This window comes from Aquarana catesbeiana, linkage group LG02 (genome assembly GCF_042186555.1).
Source record: "Aquarana catesbeiana isolate 2022-GZ linkage group LG02, ASM4218655v1, whole genome shotgun sequence".
Classification (NCBI taxonomy): domain Eukaryota; kingdom Metazoa; phylum Chordata; class Amphibia; order Anura; family Ranidae; genus Aquarana; species Aquarana catesbeiana.
In genome coordinates this window covers 616,296,876-616,306,640 of record NC_133325.1, presented here as the reverse complement: position 1 = coordinate 616,306,640, position 9,765 = coordinate 616,296,876, and positions in this window count along the sequence as shown.

The following is a 9,765-nucleotide window of genomic DNA, read 5'->3' as shown; positions in this document are numbered from 1 at the left end:
CAAGCTGCACGTGCCTCTTACATTTGTCGGTTGTAAGGGTAGTTATTTAAGTGGCTGTTGAAGGGCATAGTATTCCCAGTGGTGGATACCATTGAGGGAGTGTAAAAAAGAGGATTATAGTGGATAGGGACAGTAGATAGGGACAGAAGCAGCTGGGTGTACCTGGAGTCCCAAGATGGCCGCCGGCCTCCGTGAGTAGGCTGAAGCCGCGGGCTTTCCTATGGGCCGGCCGGCCGTGTAAGCTCCGCTTCGTCTGGGCCTAAGGAGTCCTCGATGATCGCAGCTAATGGGGCAGTGGGTAGTCGTTGTCAGGGGTATTAACTGTGGGAGGATAGTTATAGGTATTCCGCTACTCACTGTGCCCATGGGAGGAGGATGTGGCCGGATCAATAGGCCGCAGGCTGCAGATGGACGTCAGGCCGCAGTATGTCGGAGCTCGCGGCTGGAGATCTACAGGCAGCTCAACTCTGTTGTAGGCTCTTCTAGTGTCCTCCGGAGGTACGCTGCTGAAGAACTGAAATGGGATGGTCGCTCAACCTCCGAGTCTCGGTGTTTAGGAGCGAGGGAGCCGGCAGGCCTCAAAATGGCGGCGGGCCTCGAGCCCAGAGATCAGGGAGCCAGGCCGAGGTGTACACAGCCGTGTAGGATCCGTAATGAAAAAACATTCAGCTGCCGTTGTGGCAGAGAGTGTCCTGGAGAGTATGCTGTAGTTTTAAAAGATCTCTGGGGGGAGAGAGAGGGAGGATGGCAACAGATTTTTGCTGGCTGTGCAGAGCTCAACACAAGCACGTCTTCCTTGCTCTGTGTCCGGACATGCCCGCCCCCGCCACGACTGACATTTCTTATACACAAAACCAAATGAAGTGTGTCACAATCAGATGTCCAATGCAGTTTAGGATGGACCACTTCAATCCTTTGTTGCAAAATATTACTAGGCATCAACTGTGGTTCAGTTCATGAAGAGGTTTGATATCACCAAGATCCCTCCTACATGACTGAAGTGATAAATGGGTTCAAACTAATAGACTACTACTACTACAAACTACTGGACAGAGAAGATGCCATGAGTTATGACAAGAAATGTAACTAGAACCAGCAACTGTACACATACAGAAAGATGGATAAAAGATGCAAGTGGCTCTCAGATGAAATTTTCAGGATATCATAGAAAAGCAGAAGGAAAGTTGGAGGATGCAAGGAACCTAAATGAAGATATACAAAGGACAGTGAGAAAGGGCAAGCAAAGGCAATTGGAGGGAAATTGGAGGGAAAGGAAATTTTGTAATCAGGGGAAAGGGCAGACTGCAGAAAAAATGCAAATCCTACAGACATAGGCTGCCAGCTCTTGATCAAATCTTCTTTCAAAGGAGAGCTATTGATTTTCATCCCACCGGTGATGAATCACACAGAAGTTAGTGAAGTGGCAACGCTTTCCTCTTTCTACTCTTCCCTGGCACAGAGCAGGCACATACCTGCAAGTGCAGCTAATGCTCCCTTTTCTTTCTTTAGCTCCTCCCCAAGGGTGGATAGCAGACATTTTTTTATTTGGCTAAGATCTCTGCACTGCAATCTCCCCATATACCCTAGAAAAAAAAAAAAATACTGGCCACTTTTCTTCTCCCCCCCAAGGGTGTAGGCTAGCCACTTTTTTATTGTGCTTCTCATTCACTCTTTTCCTCCTGTTTCACGGTCAATATATTGATGCCATTTCTTCAGGAGGCTTCAAGGGGCACATTTCACTAAAACAAAGGGAAAGCTATAGAGGGTCTACTGCCACCATCCCAAAGGAAACTCAAAATGGCCCACTCTTTTGCTGTATTTTCTGAAGATATTTGTGTGGTACAGTTGTGTGCAACACAGCACCACATATGCATCCCTCATATTACCAAAACTGCCATTAAATTTAGGAATATTGCTATGTTAAAAAGGGTTGGGAAGACCTAAAGTGGGAGCAGGGGTTATACATGCAGAGGCAGAAGTTTGTTTGTTTGTTTGCAGTATGTGCAGATTTACATTTTATCTGTATATTATCATCATGTTTTAAATATATTTAAGTTTTAATGTTTTTCTTTGTAAAGCCTTCTCTGCTCTGGTCAACCAAACACTGGCAGGGATGGCAATGCAAACTGAGTACTCTTCTTAAGTAAGAAGGTAGCCCAAGGTTTTAATACCACCTTGTCCTTGTGCAAAAGTAAAAAAAAAGGGTTTGTGGCAAGATAAGGCCACCAGCTTAGACACTAGCATCAAATGCCGCAGCAGAGTGCTGTAATCAAAAGGCAGCACTGTAAACAGATAAACATCATGAAAGCTGTTCTGTGAGCACCTCAAATGAAAAAAAAGTCTTTATGAACAGAAAATAATAAACAATATACCTTGATAAGAAAAGAAAATACTCTTGATTTGCATAGGAAATGGAGGAAGAGAACCAGATTAGTAAACTTTGTGTGCCATCTGCACATTGGAGTGGGCATGAGCCCTTAAAAGGCCAAGGCACAGAAGCTAAGTACACACACACACACCACATCTTTACCAGAGCACCCCACAAAGAGTGATAAACTTTCTTGATTGGTGTACCGGGTTGCAACCCTCAGAAATGCCTGAGCTGATCACATCCGACCAGGAATAGGCAAAAGATAAAGGTGGGTGGTAAACAAGTACTGTATAGTCAGATACAATCTGAAGTTTAAAAAAAAATAGGAGGAGAACTAGACTGGAAAAAAGGAATGTAGGAACTAACAAGGACTGAATCCTGGGGATAGGACATTAATCTATTGTTTACCCTAAGCTAAATAGTGAGCTTGATTGACAGGCTGAATGGATATAGGTTTATTTTTATTTTTACTGGTAGAGCCATCCCTGCCCAGCTTAAGCAAACAGAAGGGCAGGGGCAGCAAGGCTGTAACTAAAATACTTATAAGCAAATAGGTGGTATATACGCTTTCTCAAATGTACCCCAATACCCCAGTGGATTGCTGCTGTGCCTGTAGCTTGATAGGTTCAATAATACATATCCTCTGGTCTGGTACTGTCCATTGGTCAAATCATACTGCAATACTGCATATGCCTTGAAAAATTACAATTTAAAATCCTTTATGCCATCTTGGAACCTTTGGATATCACATAGATTGTATGTAGAATAAACTACTATCTGTATGCTCATGGGTTTGGTTTAATTTTATATTCTTGTGTAGCAGTTATTGTAGGGCGTTCCATTTTTTCTCCAGGAAGTAGAGCTGTGCTGCTACTTAAAGTCTTAAGTGTGTTTTTCACTCTCTTTCACTAATAGATCAATAGAACTGCCAGGTTCTCTAGGGCTTTTTGGCTATATTTCAATGAATGTCATAGTCAATATTAAATTTGCAATCGATTGTTTGGTAACAAGAATAGATCTTACGTAATATCTTTTATGCCGCCACCCCAGGTTGTTTTTCTCCTTTTTTTGTTTTCTACTTTATCCTTGTTTGTTTTTGAATCTGTCAATAAAAAGATTTAAACTAAAATGCTTACAAGCATTCATAATGCCTTAATTAAAGGCATGACATCCTGCTTCTGTTGTCTGAGATGTATATACTAGATGATGTTTTAATGGCTCTGCATTGGTAACCAGTATATTCCACTCAAAACAAATGGAATTACTGATTTTAAAAGGACTGAAGTGGCTGTCAAAGCAAAAGGTCTTATAGCTTACTATGTTGTGGTGATCACATGAAGGCCAAGCAGATTAAAGCTTGTGCATATTTTCTAATTGCCAAAGCAACTGCTTGACAAAGATGAAGTGTTTGATGAGAATGCACAAGCCAACTTTGCTAAAGTAATGCAATACTTATGGCACCTTTGATATTGTAGAAACATAAATAAAAAATAAATAGTGTATATGTTTATGCAGTTCACTGTATAAAACCAAAAAGTGTTTAGACAGATACTGAATAACACACTGTTTTATAAACAATTTTTAAATGGTTATATATTTTTCTATCCTGTTCTGTTAGGCCCCATTCACATGATCAGCCCACTTAGATCCACCTGTCCGTTTTTCAGGGGGATCAGAGCCGGCCTCCCATTGACTTCTATGGGCAGGCAAATGTCAGCAGAGATGTGTCCGTTGACACCCATCTGCCATCTGATCCAACAAGATCCACTCAAAACAGACATACAGAGATACGTTCGCCATCTGTCCAGCAGATCGGATGGGATCATATAAAAAAGGACAGGCTGTCCATTTTCATCCGATCTCCCCATAGAGAACAGCGGGATTCTGACAGGTCCATCCTTGCACAGTGAGTGGAGACGGACCTGTCATCTGCCTGCTCAGCAGGGATCAATGGAGCGATCCCCCGCTGAGCTAGCGGAGTCCATTCAGTGGATCCACAGTGTGTGAAAGGGGCCTAAGTCACACTGACTATTCTTGTGTACTTATTAGTAAGAGTATGAAGAGTTGCAAATTAAAATGAAGATACCACAGAAAATACAGCACAAAAATGTGCCAGCAGTTGAACAATTTAAATTTAGGAAAATTACCCTAACCAATGTATGGATAACTTAATGTAATGTATATATATATATATATATATATATATATATATATATATATATATATGAATTTAAGTGTCAGCAGCAACTGTCTATTATGCTGTAAACAGCTAACACTTGAATCAAACAACTAGCAATCTGTGCTTTTTGAATGAGAAGATCTGTGCACACAAGCAGGAAGCATTAGAAAATGGACCCCAGCACTACAATTTGTAAGGACTGAAGCATGATTTGTCAAAGTTGATGTAAACCCAACCACTAACATTTCGTACAAGCTTTAACAGCTGGTGATACATATATACAAGTCCATGTTTGGGAACTTTGTGTTATGGGTTGACAATGCTCTTCCCTTGTCTCCCACAATTTCCTGCCTATAAACTACCCTATAAATAACACATTTTCTTAAAGATTTTTTTTTTTAAAGAAGAGGTCATTTATAAATACATTGCAGCCAGCAACAATTAGAAATTATGTCTTGTGAGGAAAAAACACACAAATGTAGCTGATTGTCAGAGATGTGAACCTTTAAAAGGACAAGCAGTGAAAATTTTAATTTAAACCAGCAAAAATTTGAAATACGCGATGTGAAAAAAACATACTATCATGGTCAGGGATCCGGCTCGCACTAGACTAGTAGCTATAGCAGTGGAGAGGCTCCCATCGACCAGCTGGATAAGTGAACAAGCAGATCATCCTGGCAGATGATGTGGGCTCACCCAAGGTTCTAGGTACTAACCGGTGTTCCCCAGAGCTCCTGATGGTGGAGATGGGTTTTGCTGCATGTTAGTACCAGGGCATGGTCCTCAGGATCGCCCCACCAAAAGTGAGCAAGCCAGGGTCCAGTAGAAGATATAGCATGGATCAAGCAAAAGCATAGTCAATAAACAAGACAAAAGTTGGTAACAAGTGGTAGTGAAGATACGGATGACAGCAGAAGTGACAAGAGCAAGATATTGGCTGGAGAGAGCACAATACTCTGATGAACAGGGAGTGCAGGGACATGGATTAAATCAGGTAGTTCATGGGAGCAGAGAGTTAAAGGTTTATGAGAAGCAAGGCATAAGGCAAGGTTGTCTAAGCAAATTAGGCAGGGAGCTGTCCAGCATCTCAGGTGGCTCAGAGAGAAAAGTCACTGCCAGACACATCAGAGGTCCTGGGTATAGGTTCAGGCCCTGACAGGACTCCCCTCCCCCCAGGATGTCTGCTGGATGTCTTAGGATGTCTCTTTTTAATCTAGAGGGCATGAACGTTCTCCTCAGACTCTCAAGACTTTTCTTCTGTCCCATATCCTTTCCCTTGAACCACATTTTGTAATTTGTTCCTAAAGATCCTGGAATTAAGAAATGTCTCCACCACAGATTCTTCTTCACCCTGCACCTCAACAGGTGGAGGAGGTGGAGAATTATTAAAAAAAAAAAGTTATCTTGAAATGATTTGAGCAGTGATATGTGAAAAACAGGGTGAATCTTCATAGTGTTGGGAAGTTTTAGGCAAAAGGTGACCAGGTTGATTTGAGCAGAAGTCTGCAAACCTTTGGCCTAATTTAGCAGCTATGAACCTTCAATTTTTGGTAGATAACCAAATTTTGTCTCCCACGTGAAATGTAGGAAGTGACCTACAATGACTGCCAGCATCCTCTTTGAAAGCCTCCTTCAAAGTATCAATCAATTTCTCCAGAATCTCCTGTAATGTAGTTAATGTGTTGGTAACAGCAGGACTTGGAATTCAGTTAGGAAGAACAGAGATAAAAACTAGATCATACCCGTTGTTAAAGAAAAATGGCTTTGAGAAGTGGAGCTATGTTTAGAATTCTTACAAAGAAACTCTGTTGTAGGAAGATAGTCCACCCAAACACCCTAAATATAAGCGATAAAACATCAAAGGTACTGCTCCAAAGTTTCGGTCTGACCATTTCACTGAGGATGAAAAGCAAAGGACAGATTAATTGCTACACCTAAAGCTGAGCAAAGGCCTTTCACAAAAGTTGAAGTAAACTCTACTACTCTGTCAGACACATCATCAGGAATTCCATGTAGTCTAAAGACTTCTCAAACCATTAACTCTGCAGTTTTTTCAGCAGAGGGTACCCCCTTAACAGGTATAAAATGAGCCATCTTAGTGAGATAGTCGATGACTACCAAGATATTAGTCATTTCTTTTGAGGGAAGAAGATCAAGGTCAATAGAAATTGACTCCCATGGTCTTGATGGAACGGGTTGTAGCTGGAGCAACACCAAGGGAGATGCTTAGGGTGTCCTATTGAGTGCACAGATCAGGCATGAAGCTACATAGCTTTTGACATCTTTCTTGTAACCAGGCCACCTAAATAAATGTGATAAAAGTTCTTCTGTCTTAGAAACCCCAAAATGCCCAGCAAGTCTGCAATCATGAAGGGATTTAACATGAGCAGATTCAGGTACATAAAGACAATGTGCTTGGGTCCAAAAGTGGTTCTTGTACTCAAGGTTAATGTGCTTAAAAGGTTGATAGAGGAGTGGGTCATTCTCATATCCTTTTTTGAGGAGCATAAAAAATGTCTTGAAACTTGTGGTCCCTAGGAAGTTCTTTTGAGGCAAGATTGTACATTCAGAGTTGCCTTCCTAAAGAGGTTCCGATAACATTCTTGATAAGGCATCGGCCTTACCCTTTGTTGACCCAGGTTGATGTGAGATGATAAAATTGAACCTAGAAAAGAATAGAGACCAATATGCCTGTCTAAAAGACAATCACTGGGCAGGGTGAATTAATTCAAAATTTTTATGATCAGTGACAATAGTTACAGGATGATTAGTCCCTTCCAGAAGATGCCCCCATTCAGGAAAAGGCTTTCATTAGTTGGCCTCAACTTTTTATTCCCAATGGCATCAATCCTTTTGGGTGAAGGCATTTAAAAAGAGAAATAAGCACAAGGACAAATCTGCATCATCTCTTCTCTTTATTAAGAAAGGATAACTCCCATGGCAGAGTCTCAGGCACCTACAATAAATGGTAGTTCAGGATTGGGATGAACCAATATTGGTGCAGACATGAAAATAGTCTTTAGCTTACTAAATGTTTTCTGTGTCTCAGGTGATCACACAAAGGGCATCCTTTTTTGTCAGCTGCATAATTGGTGCTGTTACTTTAAAGACATTTATTATGAATTTTCTATAGAAGCTGGCAAAACCAACAAATCATTGTACTTCATTAATGTTTCCAGGGCAGGCCAACCCACCACTGCTTGATAATCTTCATGCTCACTCCTTATGGAGAAATAATATATCCCAAGAACTGGATCTGGTTTGTTCAATCTCACATTTTTCCAGTTTGATGTAGAGTCGATTCTTCCTTAAAGTGATTGTAAAGTCTCATTTTTTTTTAACAAACATGTAATACTTACCTGCCCTGTGTAGTGGTTTTGCACAAAGGAGCTCATATCTTCCTCTATTCAGGCCCCACTTCGACTCTCCTGTCCCCTCCCTCCTGTTGAGTGCCCCCACAGCAAGTAGCTTGCTATGGGCTGAGTCACAGCTCCCTGAGTCCATTCAGACATCGGGTCCTGGTTCAGCCCTGCTCCCTCTCTTTCCTGATTGGCTAACTGACTTTGATAGACAGCAGCGGGAGCCAATGGCACCACTGCTATGTTTCAGACAATCAGGCAGCTGAGGAACTTGTAGACATTGCTAGAGACAGATGGAGCTCTGGTAAGTATTAGGGGGTGCTGGAGGGCGACTGATGCACACAGAAGGTTTTTTATCTTAATGCATAGAATGCATTAAGATAAAATACCTTCTGACTTTACAACCACTTTAATCTTTCTAAGGCAGTGCAAACATGCTCCTCCAGGTTATCAGAAAAGATGAGAATATTATCCAGATAAGCACAAACTGCTTGAAAAACATAATTAATGAAGTGTTATAAAACGTTGTGGGAGTATTGTGGGAGTATTGCAAGTCCAAAAGGCATAACTAAGAACTTGAAATGCCAATATCTGGTTCTAAAGGTGTTTTCTATTTGTGTCCTTGACAAATGTCAACAAGGTTATATAATATAATATAATATAATATAATATAATATAATATAATATAATATAATATAATATAATATGCCCCCCTATACATCTAGTTTTGTAAAGACTTTGGAAGAACAGAGTCTTTCCAACATTTCAGAGATCAAGGGAAGTGGACAACAGTTTTGAATAGTAATTTTATTAAAATCCCTATAATCCATTTATGGACAGAAGGTGGAGTCCTTTTTTTTTCAACAAAGAACAGGACTGCCCCTGTAGGAGAATGTATCAAGTGTCTTGATGGCAACAGGCAAAAATGATTTCCTGTGTTGCTCTTTGGTGCATGGTGGTTGTAACAATCTGTCACTGATGGTACTCCGCAGACTGACCAGCGTATTTTGGAGTGGGTGGGAAGAGTTGTCCAAGACTGAATGTACCTTGAACAACATTCTCCTCTCCAACACTGTTGTTAAAGACTTCAACTCCAATCCAACAACATCACTGGACTTGTGAATCAGTTTGCTGAGTGTGTTGGTGTTGGTCACCCTAAGCATGCTTCCCCAGCATGCCACTGCATACAGGAGAGAGCTGGCCACCTCAGACTCAAACATCTTCAGAAGCATCTGGCAGATATTAAAAGACCTCAGTCTCCTTAAAACATAGAGGCGACTCTGGTCCTTCCTATAGAGCACCTCAGTGTTCTTGCTCTAGTCCAGCTGATTATCTATATGCATCCTCCGATGCTTGTTAACTCTCTATTACATCCACATCCACTCCTCCGATGGAGACGAGGTCACTGGTGTCTTCCTCCTACTCATTTGTTTTTGTCACATTTAGATACACATGATTATTCTCACACCATGTGACAAAGTTCTCCAGCACAGTCCTATACTCAGTCTCTTTCCCAATCCTGATACATCCCATTACCGGAGAGCCATCTAAAAACTTCTGAAGATGGCAAGATTCTGTATGGTATCTAAAATCAGTGGTATAGACAGTAAAAATAAAGGGAGAGAGAACTGTCCCCTGTGGAACCCCAATATTGATGATTACCCTATCTGACACACAGTTTTGCAAATGCACATACTGTGGTCTTCCTGTCAGGTAGTCTACAATCCATGACACAAGGGAAACATCAACCTGTATTGCAGCTAGCTTCTCGTCCAAGAAATCTGGCCTGATAGTATCAAAAGCACTGGAGAAGTAAAAAAATTGACCCTCACAGTGCTTGCTGGCTTATCCAGGTG